The sequence below is a fragment of the Elephantulus edwardii genome, unplaced genomic scaffold, assembly GCF_000299155.1.
Source record: "Elephantulus edwardii isolate Elephantulus edwardi_28Jun2011 unplaced genomic scaffold, EleEdw1.0 scaffold00029, whole genome shotgun sequence".
Classification (NCBI taxonomy): domain Eukaryota; kingdom Metazoa; phylum Chordata; class Mammalia; order Macroscelidea; family Macroscelididae; genus Elephantulus; species Elephantulus edwardii.
The window spans coordinates 2,671,725-2,689,863 of record NW_006399779.1 but is presented as its reverse complement, the minus strand read 5'-3'; the positions used below and the strand labels follow the sequence as shown (position 1 = coordinate 2,689,863).

Sequence of the window (18,139 nt, the reverse complement as noted above, 5' to 3'; positions counted from 1 at the left end):
CCAATCCCTTCAGAGCAGCTTGGAGTTCCTCCTTCATCACCATTGCCCTTGATCATATCCTTATATAATATTTATTATGATAATATAATTGTTGTTGTTATTAAGTGTTGTTGAGTTGTAGATGACCCAGAAAACCTTATGAACGAAAGACCTGAACACTTTTATAACTTTCATTGTTTCTCCAAATTCATAGAGTTTCCTGAGAAAGCTGTTTAAGAAGTGGATGTCACTCCTGCTTCCAAGCATGTTTTAACTGGGGAGCTCCACCAAACACTGTCCACCATGGGTAACCTTTATCGCATTTGACACATCAGTTTCAAAGAGTTTAGCATCAAAGGAACCATGAGTTACCTCTGTACAGCAAATGGACAGATCAATGCTATACTACTTAAAAGAATGTTTGATCAAAAACAATTAAAACCAGAACTGAGTGCCACAGATTAAAATCACCCACTTTTGGCTTGGTAGCATCACTTTCTATCCACTAGGCCTAGATGATTATAGCTGATTAATAGTCATTGTATAATAAGTATATGATCCTTATAAACAGGTTAATATCCTTCCTTATATGTGTATAGCTATTGTCCTGTTGCTCTGTGTGATTTACAGCCTCTGAAAATCTGCTCGAGGGTCACCTATGAGTCAGATCTGACTGAAAGAAACATTACAGCAATATCAAGCCGTGAGCTCTGGTGTTAAATGGTAAGGAGATGAATTAGCATCACAAAAGCATATGGTTAGAACCCACCAGATGCTCTCAGGGGATAAAACGGGCAATCTTTACCCCTTATGACTTATAGCCTCTGAAAATCCACTGGAAGGTCAGCTATGAGTTGGTTCCAAATCAAGAGCACATAAGAATAACAACAAAATCAAGGGACAAGAAAAGTCTGCTAAAGGGGTCAGCTGTGTGACATTTCCAACTCAACAGCACATAGCAACAATAATATTAAGGTATCAGGGGAAAGAAATGTTGGCTGTCAAGGTGAAGGTTATGTGTAAATTTGACTGAGCCATGATTCTCAGTAGTTTGGCAATTATGTAATAATATAATCAGGCCATTCTGCAATGATACAGTTATCCTCCAGCTCCACATATTTTATTTTTTTAATTTCTGGTCTAATGCAAATGACCCCAGACCCATGGCAGTCAAGTCAATCCCTGTTTGTGGTGCTTTTCCATCAGACTGCAAGGCTAAATTTTAATAGGTCTGGGATCTTTCACATTAGACTAGAAAGCAAAGCTGTTTTATGCTGAAATTATTGGTAAGAATTAAAATTGCTGGAAGCTGAGGTTATTTTCACCTTATTTAGCAGTACAAAATATTCACGAGATCAAGTATTCATGAAAGTAGTTCTCTCCAGTTTTTCCTCCTTTTTCAAGGAGAAATATCTGAAGCTTGGGATCTCAACTGCTTTTATAAATTCCCTGGGCCAGGCAATTTTAGAGGCAGGCCTCGTTGATTCACTCACTGAGTCCTGGCCATCAGGTCATAATTAACTCACAGCTGACCTTGCAGAGGGCTCTCAAGGCTGTAAATGGAAGGAGAGATTGTCTATCTTTCTTCTGAGGAGCTATTAGTGTATTAGGACCACCCGACGCGTACGACGTGAGGGCCAGCAGCATAATTCCCTGTGGACCATGTCATCAAGGATAGAAAATGGTTATTTGGCCAGGATTACTTATTTCTGTGCTGTATTTAAGAGCCCTGGTAGTGCAATGTGGAAGCTCTTGCTAGGAATTAAAAGGTGAGCAGTGTGAAGGCCTGAACAGCTCCTTGAGTAAATAAATAAAATAATAAAATAAAACAAGATATAACATAAAATTAAAAAAAAAATAAAAATTGGGAACTATTTCTGTAAAGATCACAGCCTAGAACTAACAGACCCACAGGAGAAAGATGGACAATGCCCTCCCATTCAAGTCACAGTCTTGGGAACCCTCTGGAGTGTCAGCAACAGTCTGTCATACAGAACGGCTAGGAATCACACTTGACTCGGGGGAACACAACAACAAAACTAATCATCTATTTCTTGTTCTGCCACCAATCTATTTGAAGAGCAGTTTAGCTTATAGCACTTCTAAATAGCTGAGCATCATTCACTTTTAGGATTACATTACTTTTATTTAGACTTCCTCTCTCACTAACTCCTACTTCTTTGCTATGACTAATAATGATCCAAAAATATTCATGTTTATATGCTGTTGTTAATATCTCTGATGATTTTATTAGTAGATTCCTAGAAGTAAAATGATTCAGTTTTCACTCATTTTTAAGACAAAGTCATTTTCCTCTTTTGTTTTGAGCTCTCTTACACCTAACTCTTCAGTGATCACCATACTAAGAGCATTCCAACTAAACTTGTAATGTTTTCTAGCATATTGAAGTAATTTTTACTAAGTCAACCAGTTTGCCATGAATTTATGGATTTGTGCAAGCTACTGAGGTAGCCACAGATAAAAACCAATACACAATACGGATCCCAAGATTGAGCAAGTTAACAAAGAAGGAGATACAGGAAAATGACTAATTGCAAAGCGGTTTGATTCTGCTTCAATGTATGATTGTCTTCACAGATATAAAGTTTTTATTTTATTCTTTCTTCATTAAAATATCTGAAATTAGAAACTTTATGATGCTAAAAATTTGTCTTAATGCAGAAGACAAAATATTAAAAATGACCTAAAATCTCACTGGCATAAATGTCAGTTACACTCACATACACACACACACGCGCACACACACACGCACACAGGCACACAGGCACACACACACAGGCACAGATCCACATTAAGGAAATTTTTGCATGATAATCTGTTTTTATTTCCACATGGAAATCTTGGAAAATGACATTATGCTTGGAAAGTGGATGGGTCAGGTATAGAAAGGAAGACTTCTCAACAAGGTGTGTTAATACAGTGAGTGTATCAATGCGTTAAAATGTCAGAGAGGATGAGGATGACACAGTTAGGGCATCTGTTATTCATATGATCACTATAAGCTGTAGTCAACTTGATGCAGTCAAGTTCCTTATCTCATCAAGTAATCAACCTCAATGTGATTTTTTAATACTATCGTTATCTCTGCAGTACAAGAAATAAGCACTTTCCTTCAACTGTTGTAAGAAACAACATCTCATAGTTCATCTAAACCACAAACCCTCTCGCCCAAATCCCTTTCAGCTGGATTGCTGCATCACCAGCCCTACCTGTTCTCCCCTCCACTGCTACGAGTCGAGTAGTTTTATGAAAACAGAAATTTGGTATTGCCTGCTACTTAAAACTGCTCAGGAAAACCTTTACATTTGGAATACAATCCACACTCAAAGCCCTCTGCAATGCTTTGCCTGCTGAAGTCATCTTAAGCCATATTATTCCTCACTCCCTATCCTTCTGCCACCCAGGCAGTAGACTGCATTCCCCACACAGCACGTTGGTTTCCTCCTCAGGACCTTCACAAAGGTTATTCTTCTCCTTGGAAGGCACTTCTCTTCTTCCCTCAGACACCTTCTCACTTTTTAGAGTTTACTTTCTATACTTTCTGAGAAGCTATTTCCCTGATCACCTCAAAAAGTTAGTCTTCCACTATTCTGCACCAAATTATTTCCTTCAAACATTGATGGCAAATTTTAGCAAGATAGTTATTTATTAGTTTACTTATTTGTCTTTTGACATTCCTATAGACTAGTCTTCACCAGAGTAGTAAGTTTGCCTGTGTTATTCATCAGTTTATAACCATCTTGAGCAACAGGGACTGGCACACGGTGGACTCTAAAACATGCAGAGGGCAGTGGAGATGAAGGGACAATTTAAAGCAGAGTTTCTTTAGATCTGATCCCTGCATCAGCAGCATGAACACCATCGGGAGATTTGGTCAGAATGCAGGATATCCACCTCCCCGGGAACTTCTCTTATCAGGAGTGCCCTGGAGCCCAGTTCTATGCTTTGACAAACCCTCAAGTAGATTCTGATGTTCTTTAGTTTGACATCCAGAATTGTAAGAGAACTGTTTAGAAAAGAAACCATAAATGTACAAATTGTTGCAGCCAAAATTTCTTAGAATGTGAGACCAGACTCTTAAAATATCACTAAGTGTAATCTTTCATTTTATTGAAAGACCAAAAATCCAAAGAGAGAATGATCTTTCACTCTGTAATCAATTCGTGACAATTCTGCTTTTAAGTAAAATGCAATATTATCATTTTAGTTATAAGATTCTAAAATATCTTTTAGGATAGTAAAATACGTATCTCTTATGAGTTCCACTCTGCCCTGGAAAGGGTACTCCCAAAGTATAAAGTTACTTTCACATAGATGCTTGAGTACTAATTGCTTTAAAAAGAAGTATGTCACTGTTAGGTTATGCCATTAAGTCAGCTATGATGTAGAGTGATCTTAAGAACAGGTGAAATCTTCCCTCATATTATGCCACCATTACTGTCTCTGCCACACTCATGGTTATAGAAACATTAGCCATATTCTCTTTAAGGAGTTCAAATACTGAGTTCCTTCATGTGGCACATCAGACTTTGCTTTTGCGTCAGATTTTTTCCTAGATTGATTTCAGGTGTTCTATTTTCAAGGAAATCAACATTTTCCACATCCAGAGTAGCCTACTAAATAGAGCTGGGTTTTAGGCAACAGAATTACAAAGAAGATAGGTAATTAAGCCTTGAAGATGGGACTTTAAATTGAGTTGGAACGCCTGAGTTACCTGAACTGAATAACGGGATAAACTGTGATCGTGAATGCCATGTAATAAGATCCATGAAGTAAAAGGAAGAGCAAAATGTAATGCCAATTGAATTTCCATAATTTAACGGCACCATGCAGAGTGATATTATTGACAATATATTATTCTCTCTCCATTCGTTTTATTGACCCAAAAGAATAGGCTTACAGAAAGCCAATCCATTCTCAGTCAAACATTTTATGCTGGACTAAAGGCTGTGGTATTCTATTGTGCTTTCAAAGAAAGAAACATTTAAGTAGGTAAATTTTTACACCCTCCTTAGTAAAGTGACACAGGATAATGTGCCTGTTCATTATTTTGTATACACTAAATACTTTAAAAGGCATATTTATAAGCATTTATACTCTAAATCACAAAAAGAACCAACATATGTTTATTTCATGCATTTGCCCATGTTAAGCTTTCTAACTTCAAATGTAGATTTATAAAGGAAATCATCAAATGCAAGCATTTAATCTTTTTACAAGCAAGAAATGAAAATATGGCTTTTAGAATCTGACAAAATTAAAATTTTCTATCATCCTTAAAACTATAATACTTAGAGCAGATTGGAAAATCTTGTTCCTAGTTTAAGCCATATGTATCTCATAGCCATTTATTTGTTATAACAAATTTTGAGATATGTGTTCCTAAATGCAGAAATTTTTCCCTCAGAATTTCTACTCTATAGAAAAAAAAGTCCTGTTTTAGTTTGTATAAAAACAATTTTTCCAGAACATCTGAAAACACATGTCTATATTTTCTCATTTTTAATTTAAGGACTATTTATAATTTTTTAAGATGGCTATTCCTGTATCAACAATCAAATATCTTTAGCAATAGTCAAAATCTAAGAGATGTTAAGCATGCAAAGTAAACACTTGGATATTTTTTTTAAAAAGCACATTTACATCATACTATGTCTTGTTTTTAAAAATATATCACATATAAATTAAAAACCCCACTGCTAAAATAATTTCTAACTCACAGACGTGCTCCATAGGGTTTCCACGGCTCTATCCAGAAGCAGGCTGTCACATTTTTCTCCTATTCAGGGGCTGATGGGCTTTAATCACCAACCTTTAAGTTAGCACCAAGGTTCCTACGATAGATACACTCATTCCAAAATCAATAACCAATAAAGCCTTAGTTAGCTTCTCTGCCAATTCTTAAATAAACATCAAGTTTCTTAGAATTCCCAGACTGATGTATGTGCAACATACCAAGGTCAGAATTCTGAGTTCAGCTGCATCTGGAAACCTTCATTGCTGACAACAGAGTCTCAAATGATAATCTTCTTTAAAGCACTCTTCAGCATGACAACACAGAGTTCCACCGCCAGCCTTTTTCCATTAGCTAGAGTGTTACATATTGAATTCTGCACAAAGCATTTGACTGGAGGGTTTTTAAACAACTCTTTAAATGCCTGAGTCTGAATAATGTTTTTTAAGAAAAGACAACTCATCTCTTTAGAAGAACTCCTGCACTGCTTTTCATTAATTTCTTTTTGTAGAGGGTGGTGATGTGGTGGGCGATAGGGCCGCCTTCATATGTCATTGGTTAATGGTGTCTCTGTATGATTCACCTAAGTGACATTTAGTCATATGTCAGTGACATTTTTATGATTTTATGTCAGTCATTTTAAAATAATTCATTACATATTCTTACACCATTTCTATGAGTTGAACAGGTTACCATAAAAGATCAATGGTATGTTTCAGCTTGAACTTTTTTTTTGGTGAGTAGTCTATTAGAGTTTTTGTTGTGGGCTTTTTTGTTTTGTTTTTTTTTTTTATAAATAAATACAGTCCACCAGTGTTTCCAATGCTTTTTTTTCAGCATTTCAAGGAAATTGCCTCATTTTCTAATTCCCTAGAGAAAGAGAACAAGAAAACATGTCTGGTTTCTAAAAAACCCAGCATACATTAAACTTGGCATTATATCATATTACCTCTGGGCCCATACAGTGCACTGTAATAGCTCCGGGCTCGATAAAACAAATTTAAATTAAGAAAATGAAATCTGAGTGTACTAGAATTAACTCTGACAAAAAAAAAAAAAAAGGTATACCTTGGGTTTGGGCACCCTGTGGGTTAAAATCACATGGTTTGATGCAAAAAGGAGAAAAAAAAAGGTTATATTCAATTTGTCAAGAAAATTTTCACAGGACGGCTTGTAGTTGCATAAAAAGCTATTCAAGGCGAGCTCTGGTGGCCTAGTAGCAAGAAGCTGCAACTGCAAACTCAGAGATGCATGGTTCGAATCCACCAGATGCTCTGCTGGAGAAGGAGGAACAATCTCCTCCTGTACCAGTCAGATCTGATTTGACGGTACACACAAAAAAATAACGAAATAAAACAAAATTTTTAAGAAAAGCCATTCAAAATACACACTAATATTTTGTTTACATTTATTGACCTTTTTATCACTTGAGAACAGTGCTATATACTCAAATTGATGTTCAGACTTCATTCATTTTGGGGGATTAAAAAGGCAGCATGCAAAAACTAAAGATAACTCCACCCAAAGAGGCAAAGGTCATGAGCAGATACTTCACTAACGGGAACATTCAAATGGCCGATAAGCACAAGGAAAGATATTCAACATCATTAGCTATTAACTGAGTTCCCTGCCATGGTGTTAGCTCTGACTCACAGCAGCTCTCCATCTAGTTTACAAGGTTGTAAATCTCAATGAGAGGAAACCTCCATCTCTCTCTCTCAGAGCTGTGAATTCTAACCCTATCAGAGATGAGGACGGTACAGGGTAAGGTACGGTTCAGGTTTGTCATTCATAGAGCTTCAAGAAGTCGTAGTCTACTCAACGGCACCTAACAACAACAAAAACAACAAGAAGTATTTCTTTAGCTGCCTTCCTGAAAAAAGCATTTAGAGTACTGGTTTCAATGAGGCTATCATTTGTCTTAATGTATAAATATCAACCAAAACAATTACCTTGCTCATTTAACTGGTAGAGCCACAAACAAATTTATTAAACTTAGCTTCACTTGCATTAAAACAAGCTATAGAAGGTATACTTTGAGAGCTGATGCTTTCTAGAGAAACTGATGGTATCTACAAAGAACCCATACTTCTTACGCACCCATACTCATACTTAGTGCCATCAAGTCAGAACTGACTCATAGATGACCCTCAAGTGGGTTTTTGGAGGCAGCAAATCGCATGGGAGGAGAATGACTTCCTTCCCATCTTTCTGTTGCAGCACCTCAGGTGGATACAAATATCCAGTGAAATACCAGAGCTCTAAGCACGCACCCATAGGGCAAACAGATAGACTGATGATTCAGGAAACTTCTAAAGTACCTCTTTACCAAACCATTAGTGATATTAATAAGGAGCATCTTTGGTTGGTATCTTGATTTGTTTCCTTGTATTGACTGGTAATACACATGACTTCCTAAAGAGACAGAAGGGTTTTTCAAGTGAAATTTTGAAGCAACTATGTATGTCTACCCCAAAAGAAACAATTTCTCTCTTTGAATATAGAAAACAGGGCTAAAGAAAGAAATGAAGGCTTAGAGTGAGAAACATAACTTTTATGCCAATATGAGAAATATTGTTTTTATTGTTAGGTGCTGTTGAGCTTAGTCTGACTCATAGTAACCTTTTGTACAATGGATCTAAATGTTGCCTTATCACGTGCCATCCTCCCAATCTCTGCTTCAGCCTTTTGTCATAGTCTCTTTGTCATGTCATCTATTCTTGGCAGCCTTTTTTTCTCTCTCTCTTTCTCTGACCCTCTACTTTTCTGAACATGTTCTTTTCCAAGGGAAAATGTTTTCCAATAACATACCCAAAGTGTGAGACAACAAAGGCTCACTCACCAACCTTGCCTCCAAAGAGCACCCTGCCTCTACTTATTCCAATCCAGATTTGTTTGTTCTTTTTTCAGTCCTACTCTTTACCACCACTGCAATTCAAAGGCATCAATAATTCTTCTGTCAGTTTTAGTCAATGTCCAGCTTTCATAAGGATAGGTAGCAACTAAGTATAACATGGATTGGTTGAGGCACTTTTGTACTAACATCTTTGATTCTCTGTCCCAGCCTGTCAGAAAACATTTCTATAATGGAAATATTCTATAATGAAAATGTTTAATAAACTCATCAATAAACATATGACTGGTTACGGGTATATGTACAAATTTAATTAATTCAAATAAAGTTAAATTTGTATTCACTATCTTTTTAACACTCACCTCCAATGAAAACTTTAAGTAGGGTTAGTGTGAAATAGATTTTGAATATAAATGTATCTTTATTTGAAGTAATTAAATTTGTACTTTATCTCATCAACAATTTGTTTTATGTAGATGACACAACTTTGCTTGCCGAAATGGAGGAGGGCTTGAGGCATTAGCAGCAGTTCAAGGACTGTAGCCTTAAATATAGATTGGAACTTGGCATCAAGAAGACAAAAAGATTCTCACCACTATGCTGATTGCTGGCATCATGGTAGACAGGTGAAGAGACCAAGATTGTGAACAGTGTCAACTTGCTTGGCTCCACAATCAACATGCTTGGTACCAGCAGCCAGGTAATCAAAAGAGGAATTGCATTGGGAAGATCTGCTATCAGGGACCTCTCTAGAGTACTGAAGAGCAACAGTGCCAGTCTAAAGACTGAGGTGTGCCTGATCCAGGCCATGGTCTTCACAATTACTTGCTATGCTTCATAAAGCTGGATAAGAATGAAGGATGATAGAAAAAGAATTGATGCCTTTAAGTTGTAGTGCTGGAGAACAATATTAATCATATCATGGACTACTAGGAGAACAAACAGATTAATCCTGAGGAGAGTGAAACCAGGCTGCTCCTTGAAGGCAAGGAGTTTGAAGCTCCATTTGACTAATTTGGATATGTTGCAAGGAGGGACCAGTTCTTGGAGAGAGACATCATGCTTGGAAGGATGGAGGGACAGCGCAAGACAGGAAGACCCTGGATGAGATGGATTCACTCAGTGACTGAGATAATGTGGGTAGGTTGTCAGAGATAATGAAGTTTGCTCAAGATAGAGATAATGAGGTTAGCTCAGGGTTCAGAGCTAACTGAAGTTGTCAATCAACAACCTTGTTATTATCAGTCAGGGGATGAAGGAATATATTGCATTAGGAAAGTCAGCTTCTCAGTGATTGTTCCAATTTCTAAGGAACAAAGCTGCCATTTTGAAGACTAAGGTGTGCCTGATTCAGGCCATGAGCTTTTCAATCACTTGTTAGGCATCTGATAGCTTGATAATTAATAAAGATGACAGAAAAATTGATGCTTTTTAGTTATGGTGTTGGAAAAGAGTACTGCCAAAAGAACAAACAGCTGTATATTAGAAAAAATTCTGCCAGAACGCTTCCTGGAGGCAATGATGACAAAGTTTCATATCACATACTTTGAGCATGCTGTTGGTTTTTTCTTTTCAATTTATTATTAATTTCAATGAAAATTTACAGAGACTTTGGATTTCCATTCATTCATTTTTGCACTTTTCTCCCCTCCCAACCCTCCACCCTAATATACTCTTTGAAAAGTAAAAGAAAAATTCTTTCATTTTTTTACAATCCCTCCCCAAGGTCCACTCCACTATGCAGCCTTCATTCTGGACTCCTGTCATGACAAAAATACCTAATCACATATCCGTTTTAAACAGTTTTATCCCTCATCTGTTTCAATGCAGTATACATTACTGAAACCATCTTTCTCAGTCTCCCCCCAACCCTGAGGTAAGTCCAGCTTTACAACACTGACACCACCATCTAGTTGCCTTGGACTCATAGCAATCCTATGTACGATAGCTCTGAACGTTGCCTTATTCTGAGCCAGTCTCACTGACTCCAATACATCTACTATCATTATCCCAGTTACTATGTAAATTCCACATGCCACTGGAAACTCTATGAACCTTGATAAATGTTGATAGTTGTAGAAGGGCTACAGGCCTATGAGTTGTGCTCAACTCGAAGGCAATCAACAACTATGAACAAAAGATCTGAACCCTATCCTATTTTGTGCCACCTTCACATTTCCTGACACACTAGAGTCCATTGTGGCAGTTACTATGTCAATCCACCTGGTTGAGGGTCTTCCTTTCCTTTGTCTACCCTCCGCTCTTCCAAGCATCATGTTCCTTTCCAAGAAATAGCCCTTCCTAGCCACATGGACAAAGTATGTGAGGTGAAGCCTAATCATTCTTGCCTCCAAAGAGCACTCTTGCTGCACCCTTTCCAAGACATATTTGTTTGTTCTTTTGGCATTCCATGGGATGTTCAGTTCTTTTCTTCAATGCCACAACTCAAAGGCATCTATACTTCTTCTATCATTCTTATTCATTGACCAGGTCTCAGACGCATATCAAGTGATTAGAAACACCGTGGTCTGACTCAGATGCAGCTTAGTCCTCTAAATGGTATACTTACTCCTCAATAATTTGGAGTGGTCCCTAACTTCAGACATTCTGAGTGCAATGTGTCTCCTTATTTTCTGACTGCTAGTACCAAGGGCATTACTTGTGGATCCAAGGAAGATGAAGTTGTTGACAGTTTCAATCTCTTCTCCATACATCATGATGTTGCCAATCAGTCCAGTGGTAAGAATCTTTATTTTCTTGATAGTGAGGTGCAATCCGTACTTAAAGCTGCATTCCTTGAACTTCCGCAACAAGTTCTTTAAGTCATCCTCATTTTCATCCAGCCAAGTTGTGTCATCTGCATAACGCAGGTTATTGATGAGTTTCCCTCTGATCCTGATACCACATTCCTCTTCACAGAGTACAGTTTCTCTAATAATTTGCTCAACATACAGATTACATAGGTATGGAGAAAGAATACAAACCTGACACACTCCTTTCTTAATTTTAAACCATGCAGTGTTCCCCTGCTCTGTTTGCAAAACAGACTCCTCCTCCAAGTATAGGTTGAGCATAAGCACAACTAAGTGCTCTGGGATTCCTATTCTTCTCAATGTTAGCTACAACTTGTTATGGCCAACATAGTCAAATGCCTTATTAAGAGATATGTACATAACTGAGATAAAAATAGTACATTCCATTTTTATTTTTTTTTCCTTAAATGTGAAGTGGTTCTTTTTTCAATCTACTCCTCAACTAATTGTTATCACACAGTTAAAATGTTACAGTGTCTAGACATCCAGCCTTCAGTCCTAAAAAAGTTGTAGCAGCTTTGGGAAGTGGAAGAAGTTAGGCTATAATTTGGGGCATTTTTCTGGTTTTTTATTTTCTCTCCTTGTATGCTATACTGCATATGCATGCATTTCCTTATTGTCAAGGAATATTCCACAATGAACATCCTTGCTACCAGCATTCACAAGACAAGAAGATGAATGGCTTTGGAAAAGTCCCCTCTGAACAATGATGAAAGTTTGAAGGCCAAGGAGCTCTTGATTTAGGCTATGGTTTTTTTCTAACTCCTTGGTATGCATCCAAGAGCTGACAATGAATAAAGATGACGGAAGAATTTGATTTGTGGTATTGGAGAAGAGTACTGAATATACTACGGAGTGCCAAAGGAACAAACAGTGCCTTGGAAAGAGTGCAGCGATAATGCTCCTTGGAGTTAATGATGGCAAACCTTCATCTCACAGACTTTTGGCATGCTTCTAGGAGAAGCTAGTCCTTGGAAAGGAACATCATTCTTGGAAAGGTACAGGGTTGGTAAGATAAAATGAACTAATACAGTGATGGCAGCATTGGCCTCCAGTGTGTAAGAGACTATGGGAATGGCACAGGATAGGACAGAGTTCAGCTATGTTGTTCATAGGGTCACTATGCGTTGTGCTTAGCTTGATGGCACCTATTAACAACAGCATCTTACACTGTGACCAATGTGTGTAAAATTACATAGCATAATTATTATTTTTACTTCCAGGGAATATTTTCTTCCTTGTAACAATTTAATTGAAGTTTATTGTTGTTGTTGTTGTGTACCATAAAGTTAGAACCAACCCATAAGTGACCCTCCAGTGGGTTTTCAGAGACAACTAACCGCACAGGAGGAGACTGTCGGTCCTTCTCCCACGAAGCAGCTGGTAGCCTCAAACCGCATACTTTCTGGATTGCAGCACAGTTTCCTGCCAGTAGGCCTCCAGAGCTTACAACTAAAGTTTAGTTAGGCCAAATTTGTAACAAATTATTTGTCTGGTTGGGGTTTTTTTGTTTGTTTTGTTTTTTCTTGTTTATTACTTTGTACATAGTTTGGAAGCAGGAGTGACAATCACTTCTGAAATAGCTTGCCTCTGGAAACCCTATGAACCTGGAGAAAGGATGAAAGTTATACAAGAGCTCAGGTCATTCATAGGGTTGCTACGAGTTGCCTACAACTCGACAGCACTTAACAACAACAACAACATTGCTTTGTACATAGAGTAGCTATGAATTATAGGTGACTCGATGGCAACAGCAACATTGTTTGTACAGAAAGTTAAATTGTAAACAGACCCATTTTCTCCAAGGATATTGTGAGTCAGCCACAAAATTATTTAAATGCATAGCATTCAAATTCAGAACGATGCTTTAGGATTTTAAAGATATGTGGGCATAGGAAACACGTATAAGAGTACTTGATTTGAAGTAGGAAATGAAATGCTCAGAATTTTGGAGTTAAAGGCATCTATTATTCAAGCCAGCTGTGTCCCTATCTAATTCTAATTTCTTTGAACAAGAAATTCATCTCTATAATCCTTATTTTCTTGTGGAAAATTGAGATTAATACTATTTATACTCAATAGCTTGTAGGACTTGAGATAATGCATATAAAGTGTTTTACCCCTGGTCATGGTACAAACCCATCATTGACTATTAGAATAGAAAATGAAAATGTTTACAATGATTGTAAGACTAAAATGAGGGCCTGGATTGTTCTTTGTCTGCTATGTAACAAAGTGAAAACAGCTTTGGAAAGCAGAAGTCTCTTAATCAAATCCTGGCTCAGTAATTTAGTAGCTGTGTGAAATTTCAAGTTTTAAATGATAACAATAATTTTTTTAAAGCTGCTATATTCTGGATTCTACTTCATGACAGGCCCATGTGTTGCATAAGTAGGTCTGTGCTCCATCGGGTTTTCACAGTCTTATCTTTTTAAGAGCAGGCCAACGCCTCTCTTCTTGGGTTTGAGCTGCCAGCCTTTTGGTTAGATATGAGAGGCTAAAATCTGAGGAAATTGGTGTGTGTAACTAGAGCAGTCTGATAGTGTTGTCTAACTCCACTTTAAAGTCCTGGCATGACTCTAGAATCCTGATTTTTACATTCTTTTTTTAAATGCTGAATTTTAAAGTTGTGTTTCCTAATAGCAGTTTCTTTAACCTTTTTGTTGGCCTAACTCTATACCGAAAAAATTGCCTTGGAGTTTGAAGTGACTCTGAGCTAACTCCCTAGAGGTTTTTCAGAGACTTTAAAACACACAGGAGTGGGTCTTTCCATCCCAAATCATCAGAGAGGCATAGCCATTGGGTGAGCAGTGAAGACTATACCACGTTACAGACTACGTGCCAAGAGCCTCCTAAAGAGAACATCTGTTTTCCTCTGTGATGTGACAGGTGCAGTATATTGCAGCTTACTCCAAAAGACTCTTTCCTCTATGATCAAACATCTGCAGGTTATAGTAGCCCGTGCTTCCAGAAGGGTCATAACTCAGCATTATTGATAAATCTGCAATGAGTCCCCAGGAAAAGACATATTTAAGAAAACAGTTATGATAATGGGTTCTCAGAGAACAGGCTCAGCCATTTTCTTGTAACAATTCCATATTTAACTGAAAAGTATGTATACCTTCAATTGTGTAGCATAAATTAATCATGGAATCAAACATACATGTTATTCATTAGTCCCTGCTAAGTCCCTAATCTCAACAACACTCTGATCCTATTACAAACAATCATGATTTTGTAACTTTATATAAGAATGTCTGCTGTTTTATTATTCAATGGACAAGAGTCCTCACTCTGAATTAGACTTTTTCCCAGTTGGATCATCCCTGGATTTTAACTAAATCTCTTCATTTAACATCTATCGAGTGTGTTTTCACTGTCAGTAATAGGAAAGCCAGCACATAACCCATGTACCATCCAGGGACAGATAATTTTGGCAAAGCTATTCTTAAACTTAATATTATATGACAGAAGCTATATATTATTTGAATTTGACCAACTTGTGATAAACACTATAAACCTTTTTGGCATATACTTTTAAGTATGCTGATTTATTTCCATTTTTATTGTTCCTTACAATTTACAAACTCACTAAGGTTCGCAATCACTTGTTATGCATCAGAGAGTTGGACAATGACTAGGGAGGATAGAAGGAGAATTGACGCCTTTGAGCTGTGGTGCTGGAGAAGAGTATTGAATGTACCATGGACTGCCAAGAAAACAAACAGATTCTCCTGGAGAGGGTTAAACCAGGCTGCTCCTTGGAGGCAAGGATTCTGGGGCTTCGCCTGACATACTTTGGACATGTAAGGAGAGACAGGTCTTTAGAGAGGGACATCATGCTGGGTAGAGTAGAGGGACAGTGCAGGAGGGGAAGACCCTCTATGAGGTGGATTGATTCAGTGACTGGGGTAATCGGGATGGGTGTGTCAGAGGCAATGAGATTGGCACAGGATAGAGCACAGTTTAGGGCTGTTGTACATAGGGTCGCTATGAGTCGCAAACGACTCGACGGCACATAACAACAACAACAACCACCACCACCACCTTGGAAAACCTACAGTCATTTCCGAAGTTTCTAGTTTCTAGCTAATGCAAAACTGTAAGAGAAATATGAAAATTTTCTTTTAGTATGCAATATTTGTCCCTACTCACAATGCAGAGAGATCTGGTGGCAGAGTGGTAAGAAACGGCACTGCCAACTCGAAGGCACAAGGTTTGAGTCTACCAGCTGATCCATGAGAGGGAAAGATGAGCAATCTCCTCCCTTGTGATTAACTGTTTCTGAAAATCATGTAGATCTGTTGTTTACAGTGTTGCTGTGAGTCTTACTCAACTTGACAGCACCTAAAAACAACAATTCTGAAGTCAGAGTGCCCTACAGATTATTGAGCTCATAGGTGGTATCTGGAATCCTGAATAGAGTAGGCAATCTAGAGAACTATGTTCTTTAACTTGTAAGGTTGGATCTTGCTCCAGGTGGGTAGGATTAGAAGAAAAACTCTTATTTTCAGTTGATATCAGAAAGGATGCTGAAAATTTGTGTTGAAGATGAAACATTCTTACAAGAATATTTAAAAAGCAAAACAAAACCCCCTAACATCACTGTTGTAGAGTCAGAACTTATTCACAACTGATCTTTCTTTTTTTTTTTTGTCATCCATCACAAAATTTTATTGAAAATTACAATTACCAAGCAACACTTTACTTTAAAAAGTTTTATATAAAACAACCTAAAGAATTACTTCTAAAATACAGTGTAGGCAAATGTTGCCTGGCACAGATTAGGTCTAACATATATAAAGACACATATACTGGTTTCTAGTACAAAATTTTTAAAAACAGGTATGGATACAATAATTATTAAAAATTGTACTCTAGAAAGAAAAGAAACTCAGAAAAAAAATCAAAGTATCCTTTTCATAGATGGGGTAATTAAAGTCCTAGTGCACTTCAAACTCCTTTACAAAAGGATATACCTCAATAAATTTTAGTTCAGGGATGTTTTTATGATGTTACTTTTTCTTCTTTTCCTATGTTTCCATCTTAAGCTTAAGTTCTTCAGCTGTAAGTGCTCCCAGTTTCTTATTCTTTGCCTTCTTAACCTTTTCCTTGATGGCAGCCACATCAATTTTAGTTTCAGTAGAAGCTTCCTTAGGCTTCCCAACTGGCTTTTCCTTAGGTGGAATAAAAGCTTTGTTTCTTTCCTCTTGTCTCTTACTGAGAGCTTCTGCCTGTTTTGCCTTTACAGCTTCCATTTTCAGTCGCTTCTTCTGACTTGCCTTCAAAAAGTATTCACCACTAGCCAATTCTTTGCCAATCTGACTTTCTGGCTGGGGTGGTGGGAATGGTGTATAAGCTTTCTTAACAGATTTTTTCTTTGGTTCCTTGTGTTTATTCACATTTTTGTGTTTGAACTGTGGTAGAAATCTTTCCCAACTTTGTGACCTTAATTCAGAATCTTTTGCCAACTCTCGTTTAATCATCAAGGTTTTAATGTTATATATTGGATGAATATTCTTCCTAGTATCTAGGACCACTTTCCTAACCTCTTTTAAGCCACTGAATGGACCAATGGCTGAAACTGTGTTTCCTTGAACCATAACATAACAGTTTGTTAACAGTTCTAATGCCTTCAAAGTAGATTCCTTGGGACCAATAAGTCGTTGTTTTCTTTTTACAAACCTTTCTTTATTTTGTACCAAAGAACCTATTTTAATGATGTCACATACAACATCATCCTGAAGAATGCGTATTGCCTGCTCAAAAGCAACACTCCTTGCTAAAAGTTTTATTAGGTCTCTGGCCCTAATGATGATATAGGGATCAAAAGTCTTCTTGGTTGTACAAAAAGTCATGCTGCCTTCAATCAGGTCCAAGGTTGCATTAACATGATGTTCATTCAGGGCTTTTTGTACCAAAGGCCAGCGTTCTTTCAGGTAAGCCTCTCTGTATTTTGGAAACAATGTTTCAAAACTGTTCTCTTCCAAGAGTCCTCTGGGATTGTCTTCTTTGGAAAATGCTGGTTCTTTCCATACATCAGGAACAGTGAGAAGTTCAGGCTCATCTCGCTTGCTGGCTTCGACTTCTGGTTACGAAGCTGACTTTCCCCTATCACCGGGGCTGACATGTTCCACAACTGATCTTTCAATGGATTTTCAGAGACCACAGAAGCTCAGGAATATTTCTTGTCCATTTTCTCTCAAGGACTCACTAGCTCCCTCGATGTGTTGTTGTTATGTGTGGAACCCACTCATAGCTGACCCTGCAGTGGGTTTCTGAGGTAGTAGATCTCATGTGAGGAGATGGTCCGTTCTTTTCCAGCAGAGTACCTGCCTTTGGGATTGCAACAAAGCTCCTTACCACCAGAGCGCCCTCCACTTAGATATCTATAATACCAAACACAAGGCATATATGCATGTATAACTCTCCACTCCTTCCCATGTTAATTTCTATATCTGAAGTTCAAATCTCTTCCTGTGGAAACTGGGCAGTTAATACTTTTTAGCAGTTACTTTTATTTATTACTTTTAAATGTCAGGTATTGTTGGCAGCACTTGGTAAATACCAGGGAAAAAGATATTTTTGAATTGTAATTTCTAGATCCATCTTGAAGTACAGTATTGTGTCAGGATAATATCCATACGCATACAAGAAAGTCTATCATTCAGTTAGATGCAAAAACAACCAGAGCCAAAGAAGAGGAAATAGAAGATTTTTACCAACGTTTACAGTCAG

The 18,139-nt window shown here is 37.6% G+C and overlaps 1 protein-coding gene and 1 pseudogene across 1 annotated transcript in view; both read right to left on the bottom strand.

Annotated features, from left to right (window-relative positions):
* ANO3 (anoctamin 3) overlaps positions 1-18,139 on the bottom strand; it is a 376,853-nt gene that overhangs the window by 201,638 nt on the left and 157,076 nt on the right. The window lies entirely within an intron of this gene.
* On the bottom strand, positions 16,417-17,531 carry LOC102863454 (annotated as a pseudogene).